Consider the following 17,927-nt stretch of genomic DNA (forward strand, 5'->3'; position numbering starts at 1 on the left):
ATACCCAATGTAGGGCTTGAACTCATGACCCTGAGATCAAGAGTTGCATGCTCTATAATTGAACCAGGCAGGCACTCCCTATAATTTTCAAAACTCTAGTCCTCTTTTGAAGGAGCTTTGAATTGTTCCCTACATTTTGCTGTTAAATACAATCCTGTAATAAGTCAACATGTACATAAATTATTTTGCATACGTGTAAGTTTATATGTAGGCTCTATACCCAGAAGTGGAATCATTGAGTCAGAAGATATATGCATTTGTAATTCTTATAAATATTGTTAAATGATACTGATTAGTCCTTCCACCAGTTATATGAGATCCCCTATTTTCCTACGGACTCTCCAGCAATGATTTTATCATAATTTTGAATTTTTTCAAATCTGATTGGTAAAAATGGTATCTGAATATAGTTTTATTTAATTGGTTTATTTTGCCTTGAGTTAGGTTGGGAATCTTGTTGTGTATTTAAAAACCATTTATATTTCCTTTCTTTGGGACTTATCTTATCTTTTACTCTTTTTTTTCCTATTGGATATTGGTCTTTTTCTTATCAATTTTTTTGAAGGCTTTATAAATTTGTGAGATTAACCCTTTGTTTGTGATATGAGTTGCAACTATTTTTTGACCAGTTTGTTACTGTCTAATTACTTTGTTTATGGTATTTTTTGTACCATTTAGAATATTTATTTTTATTTTGATTTCTCTTATGAATTCTGGATTTTGAATGATAATACTATTGTGGCTTATGGTTTTAAAAATGATGAAATTTAAATTTATGCCATATACAGTCTGAGGTATGGATATCATATTTTTTCAGGTGATCACCCTCTCCCAAGACTATTGAGTAGTTCATCTTGTCCCTTCTAGCCTTAGATGCTAATAAATCTAGTCCTGTCCAGTGTATGGCTTTCCTCTATTCAGAGCTTACATTCAGAGACTCAGGCTCCTTCATCTTTTGGTTTCACCATCTATTGGAGCCTTACTGTCATCTGCATTTAGTCAGAGAAGGATACAGTATAAAAAAAACAAACCCTGCATTTTAAAAGCCTTGTCTGGGAAGTGACACATAGCACTACTGCTTACATTCATTGGTAAGAATTAGTCATGTCATATCTCTACTCCATCTTTATTATCTATCTCTCTATCTAATATCTATCTATCTATCTATCTATCTATCTATCTAATCTCTATCTATCTATAATCTATTGTGTTTTCCAACTATTCTGTTTCCATGTGTGTGTATGTGTATTTTTCCCCCTAAGTATTCAGTCAAATCATCAGCATTCATTCCACGTTAAAGAATAGTGGTGATAGTAGCTTATTTCTTCCTGACTGTAGTGTCAATACTTATAATGTTTCCTATAAAATATGATGTGGGCTTTGGGGCCATAACAGAAATATTTTATCACATTCAGGAAGTATCTCGGTATTTCTATTTCATTCAGTCGTTTTCTTTAATCAAAAATAGATTTTGGGGTGCCTGGGTGGCTCAGTCAGTTAAACATCTGACTTCAGCTCAGGTCATGATCTCACAGTTTGTGAGTTCAAGCCCCGTGTCAGGCTCTGGGCTGACAGCTTGGAGCCTGGAGCCTGCTTTGGATTCTGTGTTTCCCTCTCTGTCTGCCCCTCTCTGCTCACACTCTGTCTCTGTCTCTCTCAAAGATTAATAAAACAGAAAAAAATTAAAGAAATATTCAGCACATTAGAGATAAACATTTTCTGTTATTAGAACTAATAAAATGTTTATATTTTCTAAAGCTTTGAACAATTGCATTTATGAAATGAATCCCACTTGATAATTTCCAACCATCCTTGCTTTCTGGAACAAATCTTATTAGGTTTTTACATATTAATCTTTTAATGTACTGCTCAAATATATTTAGCAATATTTTACTTAAGATTTTTGCATAAATTTTCCTAAATGATACTGATTTATAGTTTTCTTTTTTGTACAGTCTTTGTCAGACTTGGTATTAATGTTATTTCATACAAATATATGCAAATTTTCTTTCTATCTCTCTGTAATTGGGAAGTTTAAGTAGCACTGGACAATCTTTCTTTAAAGTTTCATAAACTTCTTGGAAACTGTTCTTTTTTGGGGGGTGGGAATGGGTGTCTTGCTCTTTAGCAATTTTTCAAGTGCTTCTTTGGAACTTGGTCTGTTAACATTTTCTGTATTTTTTGTGTTCAGTTTTGGTAAATTATACAGTTGACCCTTGAACAGCAAGGGTTTGTTCAGCATGGGTCCACTTATACATGTTTTTTTTTTTTTTTTTTCCAGTAAACACAGTAGTACTGTGAATGTATTTTCTCTTTCTTATGATTTTCTTAATAACATTTCCTTTTCTCTAGCTTACTTTACTGTAAGAATACAGCATATAATGCATATAATATACAAAATATGTGTTAATTGGCTGTTTGTGTTATTGATAAGGCTCGACGGCAGGCTATTAGTAGTTAAATTTTTAGGGAGTCACAAGTTACACATGGAGTTTTGATGGTGCAGGGATTGGTGTCTCTGGCTCCCATATTGTGCAAGGGCCAACTGTATTTGAATACATAGTGTTACCATTATTGAAAATAATGCTATTTTCTCTATTTTGGTTTATATATATTTTTTGACCTGGCAGTTATTTTGCAGTTTTAAAATTTCCAGATGTAAAAGCCTTTTCATTTTATGAGTTTGTTAATTTCCAATGTTATTACATAGTGGTCATGTTGTAGCCTGTTTTATTTCTGTTTTCTGGAATTTACAGGTAGATATAGAGTCATTTATGACAATCCAGTTGTCCTATATCATGCCAGATATTAACAATATTTGCAAAATATGTAACATAATTCTACTTTTTTTTACTAAATTTTTGTTTGTTTTGGAAAATGTAGTTTTTCCCCATAAGATACATTATTTATGGTAACATTTAATGGCTTGTTATTTTTAAATAAATTAAAAAATTAATAATTTATTTATATAATAAATAACAAATAAAAATTTCAGTTTTAATTTCAGTAACAGTAAATATCGATAGATATAATCTACACAAACAGACACTCTTTGGGGTCCTCTAAAATTTTTAAGAGGTTAGAGGGTGTGGGTCCTAGGGCCAAAAATGTTTGATAACTGTTGCACTACAGAATTGGGTTTTGCTTTGTGATCCATTCTAAGAATATTTTTCTTCTAATGATTGAATTAAACTCATTTGCACTTACTAATATAACAGATGTTTGCTTTTAGTTCTTTGCTTTTAATTTGAATGCTTTTAATTTTAATTTTTAATTCATAATAATTTTTATATTGTTTTCCACTTTTTCAAAAAGTCTTGTCTTTTTTCCTTTTCCTTTTTTTACATAAATCTATTATTATAGAAGTTTTGTTTTTATCCTAATAGTTCCTTTTAGAACTGCATCTTTATGTAATATGTTTAGTAGTCTTACTTTAAACAGTAACAATTGTTTCTCTACTCTGAGCAATAACATTAGTGTGTTTCCTTTATTTTCCTTCACACTCCTTTACTATCTTATTTTAGTTAATTATATAATCTTTTGTAAGGGTTACTGTTGTACTATTAAATATGCTTATACTTAACTTGTCATGTATCACCTTAAAAAGATATCCTTTGAATCCAATTATTATAAATGACGCAGTTGGTGAACATAACAATTCTCCCAACTTCCTCTTCTCCATGAAATGTACTTCTTTTTGGATTTATTTTTAGGTTCTTTCATTTGAAAGTACTGTCTATTCTTTTTCCTCTGTGCGTCAAATCCATGCTTCTTTATTTTTCTTAGATACCAACCCATTATTTTTCTTCATCTTCAACATCTCCTTTTCTATAGATAGTTGTCTTTCATTATATGCATATTCTGAAGTCTTTATCATCTTAAAAAATAACAAAAAAATTCTTGTTCTCTCTAAACTACACCAGCTTGAGATCTTTTCTTTCCTCCTTATCCAAACTCTAGAAATGAATAGTATAATGCTTCCTTATAAGTCATTCACTCATGAACCACCACAATCTGGCTTCCACTTTCAATCACAGTATTGAAAGCTATCTTTCCATGATTACTAGTAATTTCTTGCTTGTGATTTTCAGTTAATGTCTTACATGGCCTCTCTGTAGCGTTCGACAATGCTGACCACTGTGTCCTTTCTTGGTTTTCATGATAGCATAGGATCCTGATTTTCATCTTACTGCCCTGACTTTTGAATTTTCTTCATGTATTTCTTTTCTCTTTGTTCCTGCTCCTCAGGCATAAAAATTATATATATGTGGTTATCTTCTTTTCTTTTTCTGATCTTCTCAGGAGATCACACCTATTCATATGGCTTTAATTTTCGTCTCAAACTAGTTCAAGAGCTTCGATCCTCAGAAATTTATAAAAAATCTGCAGCTTTAGCATAGCACACAAAATTTTAAATATCTGGCCTTTGCTTATTTTCATTCCTTTGGGGAAAAATTATATTTGCTGACTATCAGTAATTCAAACAATGTGGAAAATACAAAAATTAAATTAAAAAAATAGCCTCTATTTTACCATTCAGAAATTACTGTTATCAATTAGGAGAATATTATTCCAGGTATCTTTGTCTACATAGAACTTTCTTTCTAAATGCAGAACTGTGTGCGTGCACACACACACACACACACACAGAAGTATATGTATGTATAGGCAGAACTGTAGACATAAAGAAATTGTACCGATGGAAAACATAAAAATATTTTTAGTTTTATAAAAATGGATCATATTACAGATTCTATTTTAAATGAAATATTATATTTTATTTTATGTAAATTAAATAGAGGTGAAAGAGACCAGTTAAAACAATGTTGAACTTCAAATAAGTGCCTCTTTACCACAGGATTTATTTCTTGTAAGATTCTGATTCTGATTTTAAAAGATTATGAAAAACTAAGAAGTTGGAGCATTATGTCTTATTAAATGACTGTTTTAATTTTAGATAGAATTGATTGACACTCTGCTGTGAAAAGTGAGAATATTAGTTCTCTTATACATCCTCCTGGCTTACCACCCTCCAATTTCTTAAGTTATATGATTATTGTTACATTTTCTATGTTTATAATATCCGTGATCAAGTAACCATAATTCCTGCAGTTGTTCTTTATTAGTAATGTATATAAATGAGTTCACTCTTTGCCACCAATCTTGTGTTTTGTTTTTGTTTTTATTTGTTTTTATACTGTGGCTTTTTCATCTTCCAGTTCTTTAGTTTGGATAATCTCTTAAATGGCTGATTGGCAAGATGCAGTAATGTCTTTTGTCATCTCTGTGTTCTTTAATATTTGAAGATCTCTGAATGTTTTCTTTGTATTTGAATAACATCTTGATGTTGATATTGGTCAGACTTCAAAGTTGCATGTGATGGAGTCCACTCTAGAGGGTTTAAGTAGGAAAAAAATTACGAAGCTCACAAAATTAGTGGGGAACAGAAACAACAGACTTTAGGCTAACCTTTGTTGCAGTTGGGTTCTCTGAAAGTAGAGTATATATAAAGTAGAGTAAATATAAAATGTTCACTAGGGGATAACACGTGTGAAAGGGAAGGGGGGAGCAGGAATGTGCAGAGGAAGAAGCCAAACTGTTGTGCAGACCAAGTAAAGCCTTAGCCAAACTGTGGGGACCTACATCTGCCCTATCTCCTCTTTAGCAGTGTTTAGATCCACCTCTCCATATATGTTTGGGAAGTCGCTCTATCAGGTTTCTGATGGTGCTCTCTCCCTGAGGGAATCTTAGAAGAAGAAGGTTAGTAGGACAAGGTGCAGTCTCTGTCACTGAGGGCTCTGAATTGTCTTTTAGCACCTGGATTGGAGATGGGCAGTGACAGGTAGAAATGGGTAGGGGGACAGAGGTTGGGGGTATTAGCTCTTAGTAGGGTAGAGGCCAATTCTATTTAGATTTAGTAGGGAGTCAAAGTCTTTGGAGATATTCGCCAATATGTTCACATTACTTCTGTCCCAGTCAAGAGTTTTCCCAGCCAAGTTCCTGACCTTTACACACAGACCTGCTTTGGTTCAGTTACTGTGACAGTTAAATTCTGGGCTTGGTCTTCTCTTTCTCTGCCTTCTTCTTGTGGGGAATGAGAACCTTTTGGTATGCAACTGAGAAGGTCTTCTGGGTTTTACATCTGACTTTCAGTTACCTGTTACTCACTCTCATTTGTCCGTTTTCTCTGGTAGAACACCTGTGGGGTTTAGGAAATACTAATCTAACCTCATTACCCTCATGATCACTATTTCCTCCATGCTAGTACATTCTCCTAATTCACCACTAGGAAAGGTTTAACAACAGATTACCATTTAGTGCCTTGTTCCACCTGCCCATCAGTAACAGGGTCCTCATCGTCAGGTAGCGAGTGCTCTTGTTGCACAGCTCCATCTTCTTGCCTATTTTTCGACACATTATGTCCATTCTGGACAAACAATACTTTTTTTAGTATAAGTCTCTGCCATATATTGTTTGTAGGTACTGCCCAACTTTTGCAGGTTGGGTTCTCTGGAAATCAGAATGAAAATTGAACTGGGGTTGTAAGGTGTTTGTTAGGGATGGATTCCTATTAAAGGCAATGGGAAGAGGCAGTACAGAATAGAGTGAAAAGTTGAACTGTGAAGTAGGCCTGACAAAACCTTGGCCAGCTCACTGGGCAGCTCTAGAGTTATCCCATGTGAGGCCAGAGTTGCTGGGCCTTCGAATTCCTTCCTTGCTCAGTCACTGGATGTAGGCCACCCTAGAAAATGTATGACTTCTTGAACACAGTTCTCTGCAGTTGAGGCAGACCTTGCTGGGGCTGACAGCAGGAGACATCTGTGCACTGGCCGTTTTCCTTGTTACTGTTTAGCAAGTCTTTCTTAGAAGGGGGATCTGGGTGGTGCATCTCCATGTTTATCCTAAGCTTCTAGGATTAGGGTTGCCAGATTTAGCAAATAAAAATACATGATCCGGGCACCTGGATGTCTCAGTCAGTTAAGTGTCTGACTTTCGCTCAGGTTTTGATTTCACAGTTTGTGGGTTTGAGCCTGGCATCGGGTTCTGTGCTGACAGTTCAGAACCTGGAGTCTGCTTCAGATTCTGTGTCTCCCTCTCTGCCCCTCCTCACGCTCTGTCTGTCTCTCTCAAAAAATAAATAATAAACATTAAGAAAAATAAAAAATACATGATCCCAGTTAAATCTGAATTCCGGATAAATAATTAATAATTTTTTCTAGTATAAGTCTGTCCCATATATTGTTTTGTAGGCTCTGAATTCCAGATAAAAAATTAATAATTTTTTTCTAGTGTAAGTCTATCCCATATATTGTTTTGTAGTTACCGAATAAATGGTGCCCCTGATCATTATAACCTTTCTCCAAGGGTCAAATTAAGAATAATGACCACAGTTTCTTGGCTTTTGTCCCTACCTGGGTACCCTCAAACTTTCCAGATGATCTTTCACATGTGTTCTTAAAAGAGAAACCTACTATTTCTTGCCAGGTTCCTCAATCTCCTATTGGGCATTGCTGCTACACTTTCAGGTACCCTTTCCTGGCATCCCCAGAGCTGAATGGTAGTTTTTGGTGAACTGGTGGAGAATCCCTCCCTTTCCTTAGTGATATATTACACTAGAAGACCATCAAAGAGTGTCATCTGAGTTCCAGTATCTTACAGGAAACCACACTGACCTTTTCAAATTTTGCTTAGAGGCTGTTACTCACCATAGGAATTCTAGATATATGGAGAGTAAGTTTGGAAACGTGGTGTATTGAGAATTATCCTTTTCCTTTGAACTCTAAGTTTTTTAATTCTTGTTTTTGTTTTTAGTTCTTTTTGCGTCTTTATTTCTTCTTTTAGGTTGCATTTTACCCCCAGAATCCAGAATGGTCCTTATTGCCTCATAATGGGATTCTGGGCAGTAGGGAGTGGACTGAGGGAAGATACGCCAGCTAGAACTTTAGTGAGGATTCAGATAGGTTCCAGGATGTCTTATGAACTGGATCAGAGCATCACTGGAAGTCATTTTGCTTTAAATTTTTTTTTCCCAAAGAAAGGAAGATTTTGACCTGCTGCAAAGCAACGATGTAATGGAATAGTGTTTGTCTGTCTCGGGTATTGCCTCCATGACCTGGCTCGATGGATCCATATCCAATTCTGGGGAGAGAAAGGCTGCAGATGGTAGGTGAAAAAGCTTCCATGAGGGACTGAGTATATGGGCACAAGTGGCAGGCACTACTTGGGCCCAGGTGTCCAAGCATGGCACAAAGTGGGAACATGACACTTGTCCGACAACTTAAAAATTGGTAGCTCTAGAGTCATTGGATGGTAGTACCTTTGGCAGACATTTGGCAGTCATTTCATGGTGGGTACCAGTAATATGGCAAAAGCTAGAAATCCTCAAATAGACTTAAGGCAGTGAATATATTGGGTGGAGCAGGAGAAGAAGAATTTTAGACAGTGTAAGGTAAAACTGGAAAACTGATTCATATTCAGATTTGAAGCATTCCTTGTTGGAGAGCGCATTATAAGTTTAATGTTGTTATATTAGGTGATTATTTGGGGTTAATGTAATTGTAAAGGAAAAATAAACATGGACGCCAAAATTACATTGTAGTATAATTGGAAGGCAAGCATTCAGATGAAAAGTAAAATGCTGAAAATAATTTTAAAAATTAACAAACTGAGGGCTGATGGGGGGTGGGAGGGAGGGGAGGGTGGGTGATGGGTATTGAAGAGGGCATCTTTTGGGGTGAGCACTGGGTGTTGTATGGAAACCAATTTGACAATAAATTTCATATATTTAAAAATAAATAAATAAATAAAAATAAAAATAAATAAACAAAAAAATTAATATGGGAATGAAGATACACGTTAAAAAAAAATCTTATAGAAAATACCTGTTCAGACTCCCTGAGGCCATAGACCCAGTTGAGAGATACTGGTCTGTTCATTTCTGTCACTTCAGTCTGGCACATCTGAATCAGTAAATGCTCTGTAGTTATGAGGGACTATATCCCTTTGTGGTTACCTTTGTTAATGCTGATTGCTAACTTCCTTGCATTACTGCTTATTTTCTGTCAGTTCATTTTGGACTGTGAGTGTTTTCCAGTGTTCTTTCTCTCCACTATTTAGACATAGGATATTTATTGTCTACCCACCAACAGAAGAATTTTAGATAACTGTTCACCTTTCTCGCCTTTTCCACTCTCTGGTACAATCTGGTTTAAACAGTTATTATTTGGGATTGAAAAAAGAGTCAAGGACCAGGTTGGGTCTCATAACTCTCTGTCCCATCACCTTCAATATAGCTATTTGTGGATAAGAATGTTGCACAAATTAATTATGCATATATAATTTATATTCCATAGCAATTATATGCATGTAATATGTTGTCCGGAGCCTGTGGAGCTGATATGGCTAACCTAGTGAGCGTAGGATGTCAATTGCTTTTCAAATATGGTGCTATACCATTTGGTAATCTCTATACTTTGGTAACCTCTTCTGATATTGATGAAATGGTGATGTCTTTACCCAATGTTGAGATATAGTCTTTTTTATATTTGCTTTTTTTCTGGCTAATTGGTTATTATGGCACATGAACCAACACCCTTAGTTTAATTAGCATAATGTTTCCCAATTAAGTTAAGTGGCTTAGATATTTGATCTTAAAATGACATTGTAGGAGAACATAAAAATGTTGTGGAGATATGAAAAAGCCTTTGAACATCAGGCTATTAGAATGTTATATATGTGTTCAATATGTCTAAGAGTCAAAGCAAAATATAGCAGTCATCTATTTAGAGGAGTAGAGGTACAGAGTTTATCAATGTCATCCCACTGATGGCCTGATAAGAAAGGGCTTATGCAGTCAGATGGCTGGAATTAAAGGCCACATCACCAGGATAAGAAAATTTGCTGAAAACGATGGTGTGTGAGATGAAATGATCATTTCCTTTGTGACAATTATGAAGTTAGGATAGTGTGGGAGGTGTAAGGGTTACAGAGAGGATTAGGTGTAAGAATAACAAGGCAGAGTGGGAGGATAGCATTTAGTACAGATGGCAATGCAATGTATTGTGGCTATATTGTAGGGCACATTAAATTGGCTAGAGATGGTTTTAAAGCTGGTGAAAATGAACATTTTCCAAATCTTTATAAAGAATAGATATTACCTTTTTATCAAAATAGAAATGGTTGACCCATTTATAAAATAAAACACAGTTTGACCATATTAGCAAAATGAATGGATGTAATGGACATTTATGGAAGCCTACATAAAGTGTTTACACTTGTGAGTAAATCTGTGTAAATAGTGTATACCTAAGCATGGTACTCATCTTTTAGTAAATATTGCTTGTGTGCCCTAAAAAAAAAAGGTAAAACAGATTGTTGAGGTAATTGAGTACCGTGCAGAAGAAAATGCAGTTTCTTAACTAAATTGGCAGTGACACCATATCACTGGGGTTTATACATTAGAAAATTTCCCCCATAGATTTAATGATTTCAGAATATACCTACACTGTCTACAAACAAGTGATCCATAAAAAAGAAGCCTAAGTGATCCACACTGATTGTTGCTGATAAAACATGCTTCAGAAGTATATTTATTCCCAGAAATATTTCATAATAAAGTCTTAAAAAGGATAACTTCCTGCTTAAAGTCCACTCTTGTGACCCAAGAGCACTGTATGGTTCCTTAACAAAATAGACACTCAAACATTTGCTGAATGAATGTGTGAATGAATGAGAATCGCACATAACCGGGTAATTTCATAAATAGGGTAGCAATAGTCATGCAAGTGAAGTCATTTGAGGGATTTTAAGAAGGCCAGTATCTCCATAATCATTGTCCTACTGCCCCAAATTGCGTATTAACAATTCTTGCTGCTGGGCTAAAGCACTGCTTTCTGTAAGATTCCTTATTAAAATGAAAAAAAAAAATCTTCAGAAAAAACAATTTAGTTAATAAATAAATCTGGCTCTCAGATTTACACATTAGCAAATTTTCCCCATAAAGACTGAAGGAAAGTAATGTGGGTGGGGTTACGGGTTTGCTCAGAAGGAAAGATAGAATAAGCATTTTGGTGGGTAGAAGAAAGAAATTCCCTTTGAAGTTTGGCTCCATTTATTATCTTAGATAGGAGGCATGAAAATTTGTAGCCCATAATGGAAATAGAAGAAGTGAAGAAAAATAACTAAAGAGAAAGATCTCTTTTGTTATTTTTATATTAGAGGAGAGTCCAGTAACTTAAGTGCCTATTATGTTTTCACAAAACATGAGGAAAATGGCCACAGGTGATTTTTTGAATGTAAGACTTCATGTTCTTTTTTAAGTTTATTTATTTATTTTGAGAGAGAGTATGAGCAGTGTGAGCAGGGGAGGGCAGAAAGAGAGGGGGAGAGAGCGAGAGAGCAAGAGAGTGAATCCCAAGCAGGCTCCGCACTCACAGAGCCCGATGCAGGGCTTAACCATGAACTGTGAGATCATGACCTGAGCTGAAACCAAGAGTCGCATGCTTAACTGACCACCAGACACTCCATAAGGCTACATGTTTTATGCCACGTGACTTGATGCTCTAGCCAAAAGAGACTGGGGACCAAGGATTGGTGCTCTAGCCAAGACACCCATCTGGCTGCTTATTGGGTAACCTATCTAATTAGACACTCACTGTTGAATGATGATTAACTCAGGTAAAGGGAGGGTTTCTTAATTCTAGGCACACAAAAACAGAGTCAGTAGAGAGAGGCAGACAGAGGGACATGGAGTCACAAGAAGTAATTCGTTATTAAAGAAATATTGGATCTCAACTATGTGTCAGGCACTAATTTAAGGTGTGGAAGATGCAGTAGTGAACAAAAGTTTGCCTTCATGAGCTTAAATTCTAATTGGGGAGACTTGCATTAAGTAAAGAATAATTATATATAATATTATTTCAGGTAGTGATAAGTCCACAAAGAAAAATAAATCAGAGATGGGAATAGAGTTTTTTGTTTTTGTTTTTGTTTTGGATTTGGTGGTCAAAGAAGGCCTTTCTTAGGAAGAAGTAGTTGAACTGAGAGAGATCTAGAAGACATGAGGGAGAGAGCAGGTGGAGGAAGAGTGTTTATTGGCAGAGAAAATAGCATGTGGAAAAGCTTTGAGGCAGGAGTATGCCTGCGTATTTTAAGGAACAGGGAGAAGGCCAATGTTGGAGCAGTGGGAGATAGGTAACGAGACTGGTAGCTAATGAGATTGGGACGTATCCAGGGATCAAATTATATAAAGTCTTACAAATTATGGTGAGGCACTTTTGTTTCAAGTGTGCTGGGAAGTCATTGCAGGATTTTGAACAGGAAAGTGATGGGACATGATGTGCACCTTAACAGCAACTTGGGCTGTCAGAGAATGGACTGAGGGAGAGAGCAGAAACAGGATGTTAAGTTAGGAGGGAGGGCATTGCAGGATGATAAGTCCAGGAGAGAGATGATGGTGGCTTGAAATGGTATTAGCTGTGGAACTCATAAGAAGTGGTTGGATTCGGGTTATATTTTGAATCTAGAGCAGTCAAGATTTGCCAGTGGTTTTGTTGTGACATGTGAGAAAGAGAAGACTGAATGATTATTTCATTTCCTCCCTCCCTTCCTCCTTCCCTCTCTTCCTTCTTCTTTCTTCTTCTCTCCCTCCCTCCCTTCCTTTTCAAGTAGGCTCCACACCCAGTGTGGGGCTTGAACTCACAACCCTGAGATTAAGAGTCACATGCTCTACTGACTGAGCCAGTCATGCACCCCTGAATGATGACTTCAAATGGCAATTACTATGAGACAGGTAATAACATGTTTGAGACAGAGGAGATCATTAGATGAGCACGTCATCAGAGCCACTAGTTGGTTACTATAGCTGCTATTTGTGTTTTAAAACCATTGTATCCTCACCAACAAGAAGCTGTCTTTATATTTCTCAGTGTTGTCTGGTTGTGTAGCAGCTGAGTCAGTTTCTGCAGATAATTTCTTCTCCATGTGTTCTTCCAGTAAATCGGCATCACCTTGGTCTGTCTATATTCCTTACAACATGAAAGGCCCTAATATAGTTTTGCTGAGCACTCCCCAGGTTCACATAAATATTACTGATATTTATAATGCTTAATCCAAAGTCTTAGCAGCATTTATCAAAAATTAAGCTTAACCTTAAAAAAAACTCTGGTAGCTCAGTTTAATCCTAATTTTTCATGTCTTAATAGTGGTTTTACAAAGCAAAATTTAAAATGTTTGAAATTAAAAAAGAAAGCACTTGAAAAGAGGGATGCCATGACTTTTAAAAAAATATTTCGTTATTTGAATAGTTGTACCGTAAAACATTGGATTGTAACTTATTTTGCAAGTATTCTGCAAGATGAGCAAACATTTCTAATAAATTTTAACTTGATAAATGAATGATGCCATGTAATATGAGTAGTATGTGATGCCAAATATCACATGATCACAACTAAGCCAATGGTTCTTCTGTCTCTCTCTCTTGCTGTGGGATTGTGGGTGATTGTCTCCCATGCTCAGATGCTTGGTTTCAGGTCACAGTGCTTGGCAGTAATCGGTGATTTTTCAGAACGTTGGAATGCCCACAACTGGCATTAGTGTATTTTTTGTTACTTCAAAGCACCTGTGGACAGTCCTTTGCTTTTCCATATAAGAGTAAGCTTAGGAATGTTCTGTTTCATTCTAGGTTAGGCTGCCTGCAAATATAGGCCCTTTCCTTTGTTGTCTTATTGTCAGTTACATTAAATACAGCATATGACAAGAATTTATTAATGCTGTACTGTAGTCAACATGTGAGCATATATGATGGCTCCCATGCAGAAAAATATTCCATCGAGCCAATAGATAGCAGTGATGCCATTAGTGATAGTGAAAGTTGTCCTACACAATAATGCTCCTATCTCATCTCCCTCACACCAGCCACGAAGGTTTTCAAAGGTAAGTGCAGGTTAATTTGCTTATTTTCCCTTATATTTTGTGTTTCCTTTACTATTTTTATATCGTTATATCATTATGTCATATCATTTTATATCATTTTATATGAATATTTTTGGCTTGTGGCACGAATCATCTGAGTTTCCATTATTCCTTATGGGGAGATTCTCTTTGATATACAAGTGCTTTGGATTACAAGCATGTTTCCAGAACGAATTATGCTCTCAGACCAAGGCTTTACTGTATATTCAATACTCTGACAACAGGGTAACCTCCTTGTGAACAGGATCTGTATTTATTCTCTGCTGTATTACTAGTGCCTTGCTTGGTGCCTGACAAGCAGGAAGTGCAGCATCTCTTACATTAAAAAATATGAATGAGTTGTATATCAATACTTCATTTGTGCTGTTTAATTTGTGTAGAGAGGCTATGACCTTTTTTCCCCTTTGGTATTCTGATAATTTTGGCACAAAACTTCTTTACAATTAATGTAGTAATATTTTTATTTTCATTTATTTTTATTTTTTTATTTTTTTTCAATATATGAAATTTATTGTCAAATTGGTTTCCATACAACACCCAGTGCTCATCCCAAAAGGTGCCCTCCTCAATACCCATCACCCACCCCCCATCAACCCTCAGTTTGTTCTCAGTTTTTAAGAGTCTCTTATGCTTTGGCTCTCTTCCACTCTAACCTCTTTTTTTTTTTCCTTCCCCTCCCCCATGGGTTTCTGTTAAGTTTCTCAGGATCCACATAAGAGTGAAACCATATGGTATCTGTCTTTCTCTGTATGGCTTATTTCACTTAGCATCACACTCTCCAGTTCCATCCACGTTGCTACAAAGGGCCATATTTCATTCTTTTTCATTGCCACGTAGTACTCCATTGTGTATATAAACCACAATTTCTTTATCCATTCATCAGTTGATGGACATTTAGGTTCTTTCCATAATTTGGCTATTGTTGAGAGTGCTGCTATAAACATTGGGGTACAAGTGCCCCTATGCATCAGTACTCCTGTATCCCTTGGGTAAATTCCTAGCAGTGCTATTGCTGGGTCATAGGGTAGGTCTATTTTTAATTTTTTGGGGAACCTCCACACTGTTTTCCAGAGTGGCTGCACCAATTTGCATTCCCACCAACAGTGCAAGAGGGTTCCCGTTTCTTCACATCCTCGCCAGCATCTATAGTCTCCTGATTTGTTCATTTTGGCCACTCTGACTGGCATGAGGTGATATCTGAGTGTGGTTTTGATTTGTATTTCCCTGATGAGGAGCGATGTTGAGCATCTTTTCATGTGCCTGTTGGCTATCCGGATGTCTTCTTTAGAGAAGTGTCTATTCATGTTTTCTGTCCATTTCTTCACTGGATTATTTGTTTCTCGGGTGTGGAGTTTGGTGAGCTCTTTATAGATTTTGGATACTAGCCCTTTATCCGATATGTCATTTGCAAATATCTTTTCCCATTCCGTTGGTTGCCTTTTAGTTTTGTTGGTTGTTTCCTTTGCTGTGCAGAAGCTTTTTATCTTCATGAGGTCCCAGTAGTTCATTTTTGCTTTTAATTCCCTTGCCTTTGGGGATGTGTCAAGTAAGAAATTGCTACGGCTGAGGTCAGAGAGGTCTTTTCCTGCTTTCTCCTCTAGGGTTTTGATGGTTTCCTGTCTCACATTCAGGTCCTTTATCCATTTTGAGTTTATTTTTGTGAATGGTGTGAGAAAGTGGTCGAGTTTCAATCTTCTGCATGTTGCTGTCCAGTTCTCCCAGCACCATTTGTTAAAGAGACTGTCTTTTTTCCATTGGATGTTCTTTCCTGCTTTGTCAAAGATGAGTTGGCCATACGTTTGTGGTTCTAGTTCTGGGGTTTCTATTCTATTCCATTGGTCTATGTGTCTGTTTTTGTGCCAATACCATGCTGTCTTGATGATTACAGCTTTGTAGTAGAGGCTAAAGTCTGGGATTGTGATGCCTCCTGCTTTGGTCTTCTTCTTCAAAGTTACTTTGGCTGTTCGGGGCCTTTTGTGGTTCCATATGAATTTTAGGATTGCTTGTTCTAGTTTTAAGAAGAATGCTGGTGCAATTTTGATTGGGATTGCATTGGATGTGTAGATAGCTTTGGGTAGTATTGACATTTTGACAATATTTATTCTTCCAATCCATGAGCAGGGAATGTCTTTCCATTTCTTTATATCTTCTTCAATTACCTTCATAAGCTTTCTATAGTTTTCAGCATACAGATCTTTTACATCTTTGGTTAGATTTATTCCTAGGTATTTTATGCTTCTTGGTGCAATTGTGAATGGGATCAGTTTCTTTATTTGTCTTTCTGTTGCTTCATTATTAGTGTATAAGAATGCAACTGATTTCTGTACATTGATTTTGTATCCTGCAACTTTGCTGAATTCATGTATCAGTTCTAGCAGACTTCTGGTGGAGTCTATCGGATTTTCCATGTATAATATCATGTCATCTGCAAAAAGTGAAAGTTTAACTTCATCTTTGCCAATTTTGATGCTTTGATTTCCTTTTGTTGTCTGATTGCTGATGCTAGAACTTCCAACACTATGTTAAACAACAGCGGTGAGAGTGGACATCCCTGTCGTGTTCCTGATCTCAGGGAAAAAGCTCTCAGTTTTTCCCCATTGAGGATGATGTTAGCTGTGGGCTTTTCGTAAATGGCTTTTATGATCTTTAAGTATGTCCCTTCTATCCCGAATTGTAGTAATATTTTTAAAAAGGAGATATAACTATAGAGGGTAGATTTCAACTTGTAGGAGTTGAGCCAGAAACTTATTTGGATTTAAAATGTCGATGTCATTTGTTTACTTGACAAAAAAAAAAACCCTCAAATTTTGTGTTACATAAAAATAAGCATAACTAGAATAAGAGGAGTTTTTTTTTATAACATCTGTGTACAAATTATTATTAGCACTGCTAATCTAAGAGCTTAATCATTGGCATGATACCTGTATCACCACCAGATGCAAGCTTTCTGAATCTAACAGTAAATAAATGGTTTTGAATAATTTTAGTATAATTTTAAAAAGAAACAAAAATGTAAACATTTTTCCCCAAAGCTAGCTCATTGGTCCAAAGGTAGCCCATTTATAAATGAATATTTAAAAAATGTGCCATTGTGTTTCCAAATTACAGTTTTCCTTTCATATAAAATAAAAATAGACATCCGTGAATAGTAGTTGTTATGAAAACAGAATTTTAGTGGATGCACCAACATAATTAGAAAAAAAATACAGAAAGATTTTTAAGCAAACTCCATCCTCAAGACAAGAAACCAAGTTTTGTTAAAAATGGAAACCTACCACCAGCCACATCTGTCAATGAAATGTTTTGTAGACAGGTTTAGGAGAAAGTAGGTTGTGAAGACTCAGACTGAACTTGTAAAAGTATATTGAGTTACAAATATAAAAACTGCTGTATGGAGTTGGTCCACTATTTTTCCTGCCCCAAATTTAGTTTCCACTAGTAGAACCAAGGGATATGTTGTAGGAAGGAAGGCTTTCCCTTCTTTTTATTAGTTTCAGAAGGCTAGGCTTAAAACATTGCATATTTCCTTAAGTCATTATGACTATCGTATTTTACTTTAAATCATTTTGAAGTTATTTATCAGTTTGCACTTCTTCGGGGTGTAATAAATTCTGTGTATTTTGCTACGTCTTAGTACTGTAAATTTTTCTTTTAAAAAATCTTCGTTACCATGAAAGATCCAGATTATCTTATACTTTGCCCTCTCTCTGAGTCTTGGTAGTAAGTTTAGTACTTTGTCCTAATTTTGAAATCTTTTGTATCAACTGACTTATTTCTGGAAATATTTTTATAAGCAAATATTTATAAGCAGATGTTATTACCACTTGAACATGGTCATTGAACTTTTTTCTCCTTATATATTTTATTATGGCAAAATACATATAACATAAAATTCAGGATTCAAACCATTTTAGTGTCTAATTTAGTTACATGTATTAGTACATTGACAATGTTGT

The 17,927-nt window shown here is 35.7% G+C and overlaps 1 long non-coding RNA gene across 2 annotated transcripts; it reads right to left on the minus strand.

The window, feature by feature from the left end:
* Positions 1-5,205: 5,205 nt before the first annotated feature.
* On the minus strand, positions 5,206-7,823 carry LOC122227826. Of its 2 annotated transcripts, none has more exons than XR_006206232.1 (3): positions 7,707-7,823; positions 6,312-6,427; positions 5,206-5,391 (listed from the first exon to the last, which is right to left on the minus strand). It is a non-coding gene; the product is annotated as an uncharacterized LOC122227826 (long non-coding RNA). The 2 variants fall into 2 exon arrangements; XR_006206231.1 differs by having other exon boundaries at positions 6,312-6,510.
* Positions 7,824-17,927: the final 10,104 nt, after the last annotated feature.

Source organism: Panthera leo, chromosome C1, assembly GCF_018350215.1.
Source record: "Panthera leo isolate Ple1 chromosome C1, P.leo_Ple1_pat1.1, whole genome shotgun sequence".
Lineage (NCBI taxonomy): Eukaryota > Metazoa > Chordata > Mammalia > Carnivora > Felidae > Panthera > Panthera leo.